The sequence below is a fragment of the Anolis carolinensis genome, chromosome 5 (genome assembly GCF_035594765.1).
Source record: "Anolis carolinensis isolate JA03-04 chromosome 5, rAnoCar3.1.pri, whole genome shotgun sequence".
NCBI classification, from domain to species: domain Eukaryota; kingdom Metazoa; phylum Chordata; class Lepidosauria; order Squamata; family Dactyloidae; genus Anolis; species Anolis carolinensis.
The window spans coordinates 141,530,120-141,546,676 of record NC_085845.1 but is presented as its reverse complement, the minus strand read 5'-3'; positions in this window follow the sequence as shown (position 1 = coordinate 141,546,676).

Below are 16,557 nucleotides of genomic sequence, written 5' to 3'. Positions count from 1 at the left end.
AATAATGTGATATTAGTGACAGAATGACTGAGTGAATATTGTGTGAGAGAATGTAATAAGAGTCAGTGTGATATAGTGATTGTGAGTGTTGGACTCAGATCCTGAGAGTTGTTGATTCTGTGTGCCTTTGAGTTATTTGTGTCATGTAGCAACCCTAAGGCAAACGTATCATGGGGTTTGTCAGTGGAGATTTGTTCTTGTCTTTATTTGAGAATATGCCAAGGTCATCCAGTGAGTTTCCATATCCAAATAGGGATTCCAATCCTGTTCTCCAGAGTCGTAATTCATTACTCAAATCAGTTTACCACACTGAGTCACAATGACTCTGGAGATCTTCACTCTGGTAGACCAAGTTTCAAATGCCTATTCATCTACTCTCACTCAGCCCAAGAAGAAGGTAATTTTAAATATCTTCTGAATCAAATGCCAAGAAAACACATTATATGGCATCCTAAGACAGAGTCAAGGAGCCCCCTGTGGCGCAGGGGATTAAATTGCTGAGCTGCCAAACTTGCTCACTGAAAGGTTGGTGGTTCAAATACGGGGAGCAGGATAAGCTCCTGCTATTAGCCCCAGCTTCTGCCAACCTAGCAGTTCGAAAACATGCAAATATGAGTATATCAATAGGTACAACTCCAGCGGGAAGGTAACAGCGCTCCATGCAGTCATGCTGGCCACATGACCTTGGAAGTATCTACAGACAATGCCGGCTCTTCGGCTTAGAAATGAAGATGAGCACCAACCTCCAGAGTCAGACTCAACTGGACTTAATGTCAGGGGAAACCTTTATCTTAAGACAGAATCAACATTAAGGTTAAATTAGGAGACATATAACAACAGTGTATGGCTAATGCTATGAGAATGGAAAACTCTTATTATTCATACTTAGAACTTAGAAAAAACTGTTTCCGGCAATGATATGGTCATAGGAATAGAAAAGGAATAGAAAAATATTTCAAAATAGGAATACATACATTGGTGTGTGTGTGTGTGTGTGTGTGTGTGTGAAAAATGTTCCTCTTTAGAATTGCAAAGAAATCATAAACATCAGATATTTTAAACCTTATGGAATCTATTTCTGCAACAAATTCACTACACTCATCTTCAAGCTAATCTTCAGTTAGCTGCAGTAAGTAGAAAACAATCAGTATACTTTGGTGTGTTTTTTTTTCAAGAGCAAAGTATAAAGATTTCAAGACTTCATACAAGTTTATTGGCCAAGATTAAATATGTTGTTGTAGACTTGAGAAATTGCAATCCAGTGATTCCAGCCATGAAAGCCTTCGACAACACATGAAAGATTTTTTATTTACAATGTTAAAAAGCAATGGTAGGCACAGCTGCTTCTTAATTTCCACACAACCAGATACACACAGCTGACAACTATATGTCTTAAGCATAAATCACATTTTTGGACTGTATAGCAAACACCATAAGATTTTCCATAAGAAATGCATTTTATTTTTGTTGATCAGAACTAGAACTAATGCAAGTCATTCTAGGAGCAGTCCTGGTTGCTCCAAGAGCAGCTTTGGAGACAATAATCTGGTAATGGGTTGCTGTGACTTTTTCAGGCTGCATGGCCATGTTCCAGTGGCATTCTCTCCTGATGTTTCGCCTGTATCTATGCCTGGCACCTTCAGAGGTTCTGTTGGTAGTGAATCTGGTAATGTCTCACAAATGGCAAATGCATATCCCAGTATGGAGCAGGATATCTCTTAAGAGACCTACCTCTTTACCGCTTTACCTGCCATGGGTACATCCTCTGAAACTTACGATTTGTAGTTTTGTGAAATATTTAGAATATTTCCCACAACTTATAGATGAATTTTGAGAGGGCAAATATGCAAAAAATATGGAATTATTGACCTTGAAGGAGATGGGGGTGGCGATGGCTGACAGGGAGCTCTGGCATGAGCTGGTCCATGAGGCCACAAAGAGTCGGAAGCGACTGAACGAATAAACAAGAACAAACATGGAATTCTGCTCCCAACCAAAAGATCAAACAAGAGCAGCAATAAAACAGCAACATATATGTGGGTGTTATGTTGGTGTTATGTGGGTGTTATGTTGGTATTTCTTCAATTCTAAGACACACCTTCCCCAGCCATATAAACATCTATAATGATGTGATGCATAGAAAGGGGGTACTAAAATCAGTGTACCTCTTATTATTGATGGCATCTTAAAGGTAAAGGTAAAGGTTTCCCCTGACGTTAAGTCCAGTCATGTCTGACTCTGGGGGTTGGTGCTCATCTCCATTTCTAAGCTGAAGAGCCGGCGTTGTCCGTAGACACCTCCAAGGTCATGTGGCCGGCATGACTGCATCTTAGAATCAAAGAAATACGGTATCATTAATGGGATCTCAGGCATTGTGAAATTCTAATTTGTTTTGCAGTTCTTACATACTTCAATACAAGGATTCCTACATATGAAGGATTTGCATGGTCAAGCTTTGATAATAGTCCATAACCACTTATTTTTCTGGATTCTCTCCTTTTTTCTCAGCTGCAACAATCTATCTTGAAACCAAGAATGACACTGCCATGGAGACCAACATTATCAGCTGTATTTCATTTCATAATGTTCAACACTGCATATAAGTCACACCCCTATTTTTGGGGTCCCAAAATGGGGTGTTTTTTTTACTGTTCCTTGCATAATAGGAACATTACTTGCATTACTGTTCCTTTGCAGGTACACGGCTTCCCTCAGTGAGGCTTCAACCTCCTGCACACCTGCCCCCTTTGCCCAGCTATGGGGCTTCCCTTAGAAAGGCTTTACCTGCCCATATGCCTGTCTCCCCGAGCTATAGGGCCTCCTGTGGCTGCATGTGGATGAGTAAAGCCTCACCTACCCATGAGCCTGTCGTCTTTACCTAGCTATGGGGCTGATCCTATGGCTGAGCAAAGGGGACAGATGGGTGAGGCATTATGTTTTCACCATGTAATAGTCACACTGTGTAACAGTTGTACCCAGGCCTGTAAAGGGGGGGGGGGGTTAGGTTCTAAAAAAATCCTGGTTTACTCATGTATTTTAACTGGTTAACCAAATCCCCATGCTAAGTCTATGAGACGCAAAACATTAGGAGTCCCTCCAGGCACTATTGACAGGTTTGTAGTGGGTTTTGTGTGTGTGTGTGTGCTAGGGGTTCAACCCCCCCCCCCCCCGAAATTTTCAAAACCCCTCCCGAAATTTTTTTCTGGCTACGGCCCTGGTTGTACCTACAGTATTTTGATTGAACCCTGGTTTAACTGACAATTTCATCTCCCAGAAGATGGAAGAAGTGGGTTTCCATGACTTAAATGGGTGTTCAAGCACTCATCTTCAGAGTAAAAGTTTAATGCTTAAAACAGGTACCATGATATCTAAAGATACGTTATGGAGAAGATGTTTTCTGCTGCTCCAGTCACTAGGGACTTCATCAGATTACACTGGAAATTGTTCAGAAGTGTTCAGAAGAAGAGAGTTCAGTCTAACTTTATTTTGTAATAAAATGGAGTTTTTTCCCTACCCTTCCCAATCACACTGTTTAATGCTCTCAGTTGTCTTGCGTATTTTTCAATGAAGAGTTTTCCACTCTGCAGACATTTGGTACTGCCCACCATACCTCTTGGTGCTTTTTTGGTACTTCAACTGCCACAATTCCCACAGGGAGGGCGAGAAAAGGAATGGAGGGGAAACCCATTTGGAACGGCAGCAGCAGAGGTTCTGGTGATGTTTTGGACTGCAACTCCCACAATTCTCAACAGCAGGGAGGGAGGGAGAGAAAAGGGATGGGAGGGAAACCCATTTGGAATGGCGGCAGCAGAGGCTCTGATGGTGTTTTGAACTAAGATGTTTAGATAAGACACTTTTCGCAGTCACTCTGAAATCATTCAACATCACTCTGGAAGGAGGTGACAAATGCAATACTGCACAGGTTTTGTCCTAGAGTGTACACTAGTCTAGCATTAATAAATCACCTAGATAAGAAAGGAGTAGAGTTACAAATGATGTATAGAGACCTCAAAACTCGATAGGGTAGCCAATAATAAAAGACAGGATTAAGAATGTAGATCTGAGGTAACCCTTTCTATATTGGAGTGTTGTGTAGTTTCTGGGCTGTATGGCCGTGTTCTAGCAGCATTTTCTCCTGACGTTTCACCTGCATCTATGGCTAGCATCTTCAGAGGATGCCAGCCACAGATGCAGGTGAAATGTCAGGAGAAAATGCTGCTAGAACACGGCCATACAGCCTGGAAACCACACAACACTCCAGTGATTGAGGCTGTAAAAACCTTTGACAATACACTGAATCTTTCTGAATTTTTGGCAGAAAAATTTCATCAGGTTTAGCCTGCGCAGTCAGTTGAGAGGACACAGTTGCCTGTCTTTGCTCTAAAAGTGTTTCTCAAGCTGGAACACTGGAGTAGAATGTGCAAGATGAAACTTGAAAGAGATGAGAGTAAAGAATTTGGACAGAAAATAAATAAATAAACCAAGCCACAAGCATCATGGGGGGAGGACCAATACTGAGAGCACCCCATGTGAAAATGACCTTAAGATACATCTACAATATAGAATTTATGCAGTTTGATACCACTTTTACTGCCATGGCTCTACTGTTGTTGAATGTAAACTAGCAGTGCACTCCAAAAGCTAATGCAATCTTTAGCTGATTTAATAGCAACATAGTCCCCTGGGGCCTTCTCACACTATGATTCTCCTTTAACTATCTGGGAATTTATGAGAGGTATTTAGAAATCTCAGTCTGAGAGTTTCATCATCAAACTACAAGTTCTAGTATCCCATAGAATGTTATTATAGTGTAGTATGAAAGAGCTGCAGATCAAATATAACAATAGTTTGCTCTACCACTATCTATCTGTATTTGGAGTACTATATCAGATTCTGGGAAAATAGTAAGTTACTGAAAATCAAACCTCACCCAGTCTGTTGAGGGTGTGGAAACAAACTCCCATGAGGAAATAACTCTCTTTGTCTACACTGGAGAAGACAAGATTACGGGAAATCTGATCATCTTGGCTAAGGGAGCTGTTCTGCTGTATACAACATTAAGGGAGGTGGGGTAGCAGTCAAATATCTGCAATGCTGTTAAGAAGATTAAGAAACCAACTTCTTCGCTGTTGTTTCAGAGGTCAAAACCAGTGGGTGGGAACTTCAAGCAAGATGACTTTGGCTAAGGATTAAAATAAACATTCTAACAGCAGAATTGCTCAATGGCAGAGCAGACTATTTCATGGATTTGGTAGGGAGTGTCCTTTATTGCAGAAATTTAAATGGAATCATATGTCGGAGATGCCATATTTGCACCCTGCTTTCATTGGACAGAGGTGGAATAAATAAGAAGCATCAATTGCACGGCTCTCAAAATATTGTAGTCCTACAACTCCAAGCAGCTCTAGCCAACTTAGACAATATTGAAAAATGATGAGGATTGTAGTACAACAAAGACAGGCACAACAAAGCCTGGGTCAGAGTAAGCTCCCGACCATCAATAGTCTAGCTTGCTGTTGATCTATGCAGCCCAAAAGACAGTTGCATCGGTCAAGAAGGAAATTTAGGTAGCACTTTATGCGGGGAGGCTAATTTAACTAATTTACGACTCCATAAAACCTCCAGCAGCATGCGGAAGAATGAGGAAGTACTCTATCAAGGACTCAGTGTCACAAGTGGATGGTGAAGCAGCAGCTCCCCCTGTGGCCAGAATCAAGCATACCCTCATGAAGTCGGAAGCTGTAATGTTAAATTGCCTCTGTGTCTGTCTATATATGTCATATGTCTAATGGCACTGAATGTTTGCCATGTATATGTACATTGTAATCTGCTCTGAGTTCCCATCGGGTTAAGAAGGGTGAATATAAATACTGTAAATAAATAAATAAATAAATAAGCACCCACTGTTCTAGATATACAGAATTTTTTGAATGTCATTAAACCTATGTCTTATATATAATATATAATATTTGTTCTTATTTCTTTACTATGAACAGTAGTAAAGAAATAAGAACAATTATTATATATAAGAAGAGGAGTCAATTCGTGTATTTGGAGTCTACTACTTCCCAGTAAAGAACAATTATTGTTTACGAGAAGAGGAATTGATTCATCTTTCGAGAGAAAAATATTTTTTTTACTGTGAATGTAACAGTCCTTTGTTTTACTATATAGCAATGCTTTTTTGTTTTTGTATTCATATTGATGCATTGAACTAAATATAGGTTTAATGACATTCAAAAAAATTCTGTATTACTATAACAGTGGATACTTGTCTTTGCAGTTCCAGGAAACCCATTTTCTTTTATAATTATAGTATAACATCTGGAAGACCACACAATTCTTGCCCATGAACTACAGTAGTTGACCTCCGATGCTCCTTCCACCTCAATGGTTCTGTGATCAAAAACCCTTGACATTAACTGTTGTCTCTTTCCACAAACATCAATGCAGTATTAAAAATTTTAGTGACTATTTTCTCCGATTCAGAGAGGCCATGACATGAAATCTGCAGAAGCAGATTTCAATAATATTGAACATTTTGAAATATGCAGTTGTGTTATTAAAGCATATCTCCTCTTTAACCTAAGCAAATGTATTGAATTCAGAAGAAAAACCAAGATGACATTACCTTTCCTCCCTCAACCTGATAAGGCACTTAAACCACTTGCATACCCCAAAACGAAGACTTCCTCTTTTTGTCTGTTGCCACCCAAAACTTTCCGTAAGAACAATCTCTGTGTTATGAGAGCTATTGTACTAAAATGTGGTTTGCCTGAGTTTCTGTGAAGTCTACCAGGTTCTGGTGGAATAAAGGTTTCCTTCTTGTAGCTGTTCAAACCACTTGCTCTCCTGCCCCATCTCTGTGAAGCTCTGGTGAGCCATGCAGAAGCAACTCAGCTGGAAGCAGTACCTCCCAGTGCACAGCAGGAAGCAGAACCTCTTCTGCTGATCTTGTCAAGGACCCACAGGTAGTTCTCTATCAGATAAGCAGCACCAAAGATAGAGGATCCCCTGGCAGTGGTGGCTAGACAGGAAGGAAATCAATATCCCATATCCAAATATCAATAAATCAATTCTTCCTTACCTGCGAGTGGAAATAATCACACCATTGAGAAGCACATAATATTTTTTTTTTGATGTTTTCATTTTTAGGCCTGTTTCTGGAGTTATTTGGGACACTAATTCAGAAAATCACATTGAATAGACAGCATCGGGTCTAGTACCTTAGATATGATTATCATGATTTTCTAGGGGCGAACAGATGACGACTGGTATATGGCATATGTTCTCTATCCCACAAACTGATAGAGGAAAACTGCTGCCATTTTTGGAATCAGCAAGTCAAATATACCCAGAAACAGGTCTAACATTTGAAGTCTCAAAGTATGTGTTGACCAGTGTTATGAATGTCATTATCATCTTCTTAAGAATTCATAGCAATCCACAGAAGAAATCATCCAGAACTTTTCCACAAAGTCTGACAAAACTTTTGAGATCATTCGGGTGACAGGGTATCTGACAAGCTTTGCTACCCTCACAACCTATTCATTTGTAATTCTACTTACTACTTAGGTGCCCCCAGATGGCGTAGTGGACTAAGTGACTTGAAGGTTGGGTTGCTGACCTGAAAGCTGCCAGGTTCGAATCCCACCCGGGGAGAGCGTGGATGAGTTCCCTCTATCAGCTCCAGCTCCATGCGGGGACATGAGAGAAGCCTCCCACAAGGATGGTAAAAACATCAAAACATCCGGGCGTCCCCTGGGCAACGTTCTTGCAGACGGCCAATTCTCTCACTCCAGAAGCGATTCAAGTTGCTTCTGACACGGGAAAAAAAAAAAAACTTACTGTGGTGTCAATACACCACTAAGCTTTTTTTTTTAAAAAAAAGGCTTAAAGTATATATTTTTTAAAAGAACACAGTGTCAGTGTGATTAAATTCCCTAAGGCCGCTTCTAAACTGTTGATTTAATGCAGTCTGACACTACTTTAACTATCATGAGTCAATACTAAGGAATCATTCAAGTTGCAGTTTTACAAGGTTTTAAGCCTTCTCTGCCAAAGAGTACAGTTGCAGGACAAAACTACAAATCCCAGGATGCCATAGCATTGAGCCATAACAATTAAAATGATGTCAAATTGCATTAATTCTATATTGCAGATGCATCCTCTGGCAGTTGCCAAAAAACAAACAAGGCCATACCTGAATGAAAAATGATTGTTTCACAAAACTATTATCCTATTTTAACATGTATTTCCAGTCCAACTAGTAGGGGCTGGGTTAGAGAAGGAAATTGCTTTCTGTAATATGTATGGAAAATCTGGTACAATTAGAGTACATTCTAGCCAAAATTAAATCTGTTTAAATCCTACCAATTTTAATAAGAGAGATTTAAGAATGTGCTTTACTCTTCCATTGAGAATGATAGGACGTACAAAAACTAATTTTAGTTACATCAAATCTTAACATTTTAAAATTTTGCCTGGATAATATTTGAAACAATCCCCAATTGACTATTAATGGTACCGCAATTAAAAGTCTCAAACGTGTACTTCTATCCTTTTTATCTACTAGAAACTGTCTGAGGAAAACCTCTCCTCACTTCATTTAGTCCCTTATTCTAGCAAGAAGGGGGGTGTCCTATTTTGAAATCACAATATGTAAAAATGTAATGCCTCTTTTTTAGATTTTTTTATTGATACATACATTCAATTAACAAAATGTAATGCCTCTTTTAATTTTCCTCTCTCCTTCATATTGGTGAATACTTCAAAAATATGTTTTAATGTACAAGAAATATTGTTTAGAAGATAAATCATATGAAAAAGAAAACCAAATAATGTATGCTTATATATATGTACGGCACTAAATGTTTGCCATTAAAAATGGATGTGAGACAGTTTAGTGAAATGTTGCAACCACACAAAATATAAACTAATTTGAATATATTACATGGCCAAAGTGCTTTGGGACTAATTTCTCTGTAAACATATTTAGAGTGAGTTCATATGTAGTGAATTACAAAATAATAAAGTCTACAGATATCTCAAAGTAGCGTTCTTGAAGCAGAAGGGTACTTATGCCATTTACTTTAAGCAGGATTAGATGAAAATAAGTCACAATGATATTAATGGGGCTGGCTTTTTTGGGTGAGTATGCTTAGTTCAGTTACCAGAGAGTAAGCCTCATTGAATTTAGGAGGATTTCCTTCAGAGTTAGTCTCACATTGGAGATCTTTAAATCTGCTTGGTGAAACTTCTTTTATTTGCCTTTTATTGACTTGATGGGTTTATATTATTCCCATTTTAGAATTAGAAAACAGGGATACAACTATGATTTTTTTCAGTTCTGTACTAGTTAAGGAACTTAACTTCTGCCAGGCATGATATGGAAAGCATGGTTCCATATCTATTTGCTCTTCGTTGTGAATAGATTGGAACTATTCTGGGACTTGTCCAAAAAAGCAGTAATAGGTACAGTTTCCTGAATGGCTTATTTGTAACAGGAAAAAAAACAGAACTAAAAGTTTAAACTGGTGCAGTGTGGCCTGATATAGCCTTCTGTAGCCCCTGGCCTAATTTTATGTAGCATTTGCCCTTGACAACCCACAGAGGATGGAAAAGAAAAAAAGAAGCACCCAAAAGAAAGAGAAAGAGGCAACTCCATCTGATGACATTTTTCATATCACCCTTTGTTGGCAAATTGCCTTTGAGGGAAGGTTGCCTTTGATAGAAGATGGGCTTCTAGACTGCATTTAGAATACGAGATCCCGGTGATAGAGGGATATGCAGGATGCTTGTTGTTGTTGTTGTTGTTGTTGTGTGCCTCAAGGTCATTTCCAACTTATGGAATTGTTTCACACTTGTTGTTTAACTTTCTCACTCAAATAAGATTATTTCCGATATTAGAGAACAAATTTATAGAGAAATGCTTAAGACATTTGTGGATGGCTTCAGATGGGAAAGACTACTGAATACGGATAGGAAAGGAAAGAGTTTCCAAAAAAAAAACAACATTCTGTACCAGTTTTGTGTATGTAAGTGTAAAATGACAAAAACAAAGAGTAGGGAAGAAGGACAGATGGTGCCTTTGGGAATAATAAGGGATTTGAACATTTCAGGAGCAAGCCCTTTGTGTTGTCAATATTCCTCCTTTCTATTTGATTGGGAAAGTCCTATGTTTTAATGCACAGGCTACTGCCATCAATGTGGCCATGTTCATTTTGGTCCACGATGGGAATATCACCAATTTGTAGGAGCCCCCGTTGGTGCAATGGGTTAAACCCTTTTGCCGGTAGGACTGATGACTTGAAAGTTGGGTTGCTGACCTGAAAGTTGCCATTTCGAATCCAACCCATGGAGATTGCGGATGACCTCTCTCTATCAGCTCCAGCCCCATACGGGGACATGAAAGAAGCCTCCCACAAGGATGGTAAAAACATAAAACATCCAGGCGTCCCTTAGCAATGACCTTGCCCACGGCCAATTCTTTCACACCAGAAGCGAGTTGCAGTTTCTCAAGTCACTCCTGACATTTAAAAAAACAAATTTGTAACTTGTTTAACTCCAGTAAGTTGCCAAGAGAAGATAGATATCGGACAGCACATAAACTCATGGAGAGGAAAAACTTGGAGATTCAAGGAGAAGATCATTTTAGAAAACTGAGAAAGTTACACTGAATACCATTTTTCCAGGTAGCATAGTCATGATAGTCAGCAACAGTACCCTAAACGCAGCTATCAGCATCAACTAAAACAGTGGTTCTCACCCTGTGAGTCCCCAGGTGTTTTGGCCTACAACTCCCAGAAATCCCAGCCATCTTACCAACTGTTAGGAATTGTGGGAGCTGAAGTCCAAAACATCTAGAGGATCACAGTTTGAGAAACTCTGTCTTAAGTCATCCATGGATTTCCTCTAGTCCAGACCATACTAAGCAGTTGGCCTAATAGTTCAGGATGACATTTCTAGATTTTGTTCAAAAGATAATAGTGACATGCAAGTATGCAAATAGATCTTGTAGCATTTTAGAGAGTTACTGAGAGAATGAAGTTGGTAGCATAAGATTTCTTGCCTGAATGTACTTCCTCAGATGCAACCTAAGAACCATTGGTGCTTCTGTGTGCCCTTCTTGTTCATCTAGGGCAGTGGTTTCCAACTTTTTTTTGACCAGGGACCACATTGACCAGGGAACACTTGACCAGGAACTACTTTGACCAGGGATCATTTTGACTAGGGACCACTCTCCAACATTAGTACCAAAAGGGTTATAAATCAGTTTTTGGTCAGCTTTAGATTTGTTTTGGTTATTTGGGGTACCGATTCAGAAAATTTCATTTGATAGACCACATCAGCTCTAGTTTCTGATACAGAACATATGCCATCCAGTTGTCGCCATCTGCTCGCCCACAGAAAACCATACTTAATCTAGAGCTGATGTGGTCTATCCAATGCAATTTTCTGAATCAGCACCCCAAATAACCCCAGAAACAGGTCTAAAATCCCCCCCCCGCTTCCAGGTGCCACATGGAATGGCTCAGGGGGAGGGGGGGAGGAGGAGAAGCAGCAGTCAGAAGGCTTCTTATCGCTCCAGGGACCATATTTTAGATCTTGGGTAATAACAACAACAACAACAACTTTATTTTTGTACCCCGTCTCCATGACCCTTCTAACATGGGACCAAGCCCAGGCATTTACAATAAAACAAAATAAAATACATACAAGATACACAACAACATCAAGTAAAAATGCTTATATAACAACATAATAAAACAATAAAATAGTAACAATAACATAATAAAAGAGAGTATAAAAACAGTACAAGAATTAAATGAGAGCGAGCTGTGCCAAAGTGTGAGGAGTGAAAATTGTAAAACTCATGTGTGAGGTAGGTAGATAAAGTGCTACATTTAGCGAAAGACTTGGGTAGGATAAAGAATGAGGTTATTCTCAACTGAGGGATGAGATAAAGTGCATCAGAAAAACAAATGACACTGAGATGGGACCTGACATGGAAATTAGTTATTCATTCTTCTAAAGCACACCGGAAAAGCCAAGTTTTTAAACTTTTTTAAAAGGCTGCCAGGGTGGGTGCTTGCTTAATCTCCCAGAGCCGAGGGGCCACCACAGAGAAGACCCTCTCCCTTGTCCCCACAAGCCGTGCTTGTGATGGAGGTGGGAGCGTGAGGAGGGCCTCTCCCAAACAAGAGATTGCGTAGGTTCATAGGGGGTACCACTGGTAGTTCGTGGATCACAGGTTGGGAACCCTTGATCTAGGGTTTCATTTGTAACAGGATGGGAACAAGATACAACTGAAGAAGTAGACTTGGTCTATGAAAGTCTGTGGGTATGCTTTTAAATTCTAGTGACATGAAACAAAACTGTATGAAACACACAGCCCAGAATATGCCTCTCTCCAAACGTGCTACTTGAATTAAAGAGCTGGTGTTTTTACTTCCAGACTGGCTGACCTTTTAATGACAGGTTGGACAACTTTTCCAGCAGCAGTCAGAAATCTAGGTGAGCTCAACAGGACCTAGGGACCAGACCATTGGTGCATTTTTTGTCCCTTCACAGTCTCCTCTTGGAGCAATCCAGAGACCAGGTGGTTTAATACTACATGACCAACTAGTTTAGCTCCTAGGCAGTGTTGAAACTGGAAGGTGTTTATTAGCTGAGGAAAGAGATTGTCCAAAATCCAGCCGTGAAAAGGAGGAGCAGCTTGGGTCCTGCGCCAAGCGAAACAGTGCCAGGCGGCTGTTGTGTCCACACTGCTGGAGAGTGGCGCCTGAAACTGAGCCTGATTGCTAGAAACACAAGATGGGGACTTAGTTGCCAGGTCTCCTTGAGATTTATTACTAGGAGACCCGAGTTTTGTAGTCCCGAAGCTTAACGACAGATGGTGGTGTAACTCCACCGATAGGGTCACTCCTTTGCTGTTGCTCGAAAGATTGGATTTCACTTTTTCAAACCCATCCTTGTTCTTCTCTTCTCGAACTGTCTGTTAACAATGAAGGGAAGGAAGGGGGGGGGGGTAGAAAACAAGTGTGTGTATGTGGAGGAAATAATCTCCTTTCGAAGAACAGGCTGTTTATTGGGTTGTTGTATGTCTTTCGGGCTGTGTGGCCATGTTCCAGAAGCATTCTCTCCTGACGTTTCGCCCACATCTATGGCAGGCATCCTCAGAGACAACCTCTGAGGATGCCTGCCATAGATGTGGGCGAAACGTCAGGAGAGAATGCTTCTGGAACATGGCCACACAGCCCGAAAGACATACAACAACCCTGTGATCCCGGCCATGAAAGCCTTCGACAACAGGCTGTTTATTGTTTTCTTCTTTCCCTTTGCAAACAACCATAATGGGAAACGGCAATCTGATCTACGCCCAGTACTGCCAGCCGCAAGGAGAAGAAATACATTCAATTAATTAAAAAGAAGACCTTTGAAAAGTGTCTCGTTTGAAGCGAGAAATATAATACAATTCGGAAGGACTGGAATCCCAAGCCCCAAACAAGCAGCAAAGCAAAGGGAGAAAGAGACAGCCCAGGTTGCCTTTTAAGGGAGGAAAAGTTACTAATCCTTAATGTATGTTTTAACAACACAAATTGCAGAGAGAAAAAAACAGATTTATCTCGAAGTACACGTTGTCAAGACTGAGCCCTAACACTCAGTGCAAAAGAGATTTTTTAAAAGCAGCAAACTCGAGGAAAAGTTGCAAGATTTCCCGAGAAACTTACTCTCGTGGAAATGGGCTGAGGACAGGATCGGTAGCTTCATTCAATATCAGAAAGAGATGGGGAGAGACCTTTCAAAGGTGTGGGTCTTTCTTGAACTCAAGGCGATCTCAGACTAAAGAGGGAGAGAGAGCTTTTTAATTTACACCGCCTTTGAAACAAAAGGCAGTCGAAATTTCAGAGTAGAACTCCAAATAGAGAGATCTGGGTTTGAAATGGAGACAGGCAGGTTGGCTTTAAGGTCTTCTCCCCTATTCCTTTTGTTTTTGCCCCCACCCCCCTCAAATGGGATTGAGTGAAGAGCCCACTCTGCTTGTATCCGCAGCCTTTTGTCAGCAAAACAACCCAATCTCCAGCCCTAAACGAACTTGACCGGCTACAGCGCCTGTTAGTTTCCTTGTCGGCTGAACGATTCAGCTCTTCTGTGGCGAGAGGCAACGGGGGACTCCTTGAGGCTGGGCTTCTCTTGTTGGAAAAAGTGTGGCTTTGGGGGAAGGGGGGGGGGGAGAGAGGGAAAGCCCCTGGCTGCCTGGCCGCCTTCCTTCTCCCGGCCTCGGTGGCGAGAGGCTGCCTTGAATTCTTTCGTTGGCAGGGTCGCCGGAGTGGCCTGGAGGCGCCTCGGCTCTGCTCAGAGCCCGAGTTTTCGTTCTCCCTTCTCCTTAGAGATTTCCCTGGAGCCCATACCGAAGAGGGAAACTTTGTTTCCTCGCCACCGAGGCAACCCTTTTATCCTAAATCCCAAGTCAGCCCTTTAAAAGAAGCAAGGGAATCTTTTTTGAAAAGAACCAATCGCAAACTCTTAACATTTTTTTGCGCGAAAAGAAACACCTTTTCACTTTGATGAAAGTAAAATATATTTAGGAACTGGGGAGAGACTGCAAGTTCTAAGTGAGCAACGTTTGTGGATGGTTATATATAGGAGTTTGCCAAAGCACTTGCTGTTTAATGTGTTGTCCAAGTCTTTCATAGCCGGAATCACTGGGTTGCTGTGAGTTTTCCGGGCTTTATAGCCAATTCCAGAAGCATTCTTTCCTGACGTTTCACCTGCATCTGTGGCAGGCATCCTCAGAGGTTATGAGGTATGTTGGAAACTAGTAAGTGGGGTTTATATATCTGTGGAATGTTCAGGGTGGGAGAAAGAACTCTTGTCTGTTTGAGACAAGTGTAAATGTTTCAATTGACCACCTTGATTAGCAGCGTCAAGTTCTGGCTGCTTACTGCTTGGGGGAATCCTTTTTTGGGAAGTATTAGCTGGTCCTGATTGTTTCATGTCTGGAATACCTCTGTTTTCTGGGTGTTTTCTGTTTTCTCCAGGACACTACGTATTATTTGAGAACGTGGAAATGCTGGAGCAGTCTAACAACCACCACAGAGAAACCATTGAAATCCACAAGCATGTGGAAAATTTCGACAGAAAGGAGGAAACAATGACAATGAACAAAAGCTGGCTACCAGTAATAAAAACTCTAAAATCAAAACAGTAAATAAAGAACAATCACTCAGGGGATTTCCAGACAATAAACAAGCAGGGCCAGCTAACACCGCCCAACAAAGGATTCCTCCAGGCAGGAAGCAGCCAGGCTTTGAAACTGCAAGGCTGTTAAGTGCTAATCAAGCTGGCCAGTTGAAACATTCACACCTGCCTCAAACAGACCAGAGTTCCTTCTCCCACCCTGAACCTTCCACAGATATATAAACCCCACTTGATTAGTTTCCAATATACCTCATAACCTCAGAGGATGCCTGCCATAGATGTGGGCGAAACGTCAGGAAAGAATACTTCTGGAACATGGCCTTGTAGTCCGGAAAACTCACAGCAACCCATACACTTCTTTGGTGAAAGTAAAATATATTTAGGAACTGGGAAAAGACTGCAAGTTCTAAGTGAGCAACGTTTGCTGATAGTTATAGATAGCCTATAGGAGTTTGTAAAAACACTTCCTGTATAATGTGTTGTGGAAGGCTTTCATAGCCGGAATCACAGAGTTGTTGTGTGTTTTCCGGGCTGTATGGCCATGTTCCAGAAGTATGCTCTCCTGACGTTTCGTCCACTTCTATGGCAGGCATCCTCAGAGGTTGTGGGGTATATAGATGGCCATACAGCCCGGAAAACACACAACAACACCTCCTGCTTGTTTGTTCACAGCCCTCTTTTCCTGAGTCACCTATACACTCCTTTGTTTCCTGGCTTTTCCTTCTCCCATTAGGCACATGGGGAGCCTTTCTCATCCTATGTAGAACTCTATTTTTTCCTTCTTTCCCCCTATGAAGCCGAATCTGTGTGCGATTCCGCACAAGCTGTGAGTAAACATCTTTTTCATTCTTTTTTAACTTAAGTTTGTCGCTAGACTCTCTGTGTGTGATGCCTAAAAGCGATCCACCAAATTTAATGTTTCCTAAACTTAAGGAAACCTTTAAAAAATCCCCACAGATATAAGTGGTTGAAATTATTGGGGCTGACTTTCAAGAATCGGGGCAAGATCAACCTTCGGGGGTTTGTGAGCAGGAGGAGGTAAGATTAAAATTTAAAAAAAAAATCAAAAAGGGAGTTTGGAGAAGCCAATGGAGATGTTTGCCTTCTCCCCGCCCTTCGCCATCTCCAAGCCCTGGGCGCCTGAGGCAGTCCACGATAATAGCCGCCCTCGGGCTGAACTTTCACCTCACGAACTTGCCCAAAGCCCATTGGAGGAGAGTTAGGACTCCAGAGGGGAGACACACACACACACACACACAGAGAAAGCTCAGGGCTGCCACCAAAACCTGGCGCCTCCCGCGTGCCTTGCCTGTTCTCCCATTCAGGAGCATATAGGGAGGCGGGGGCTCGGAT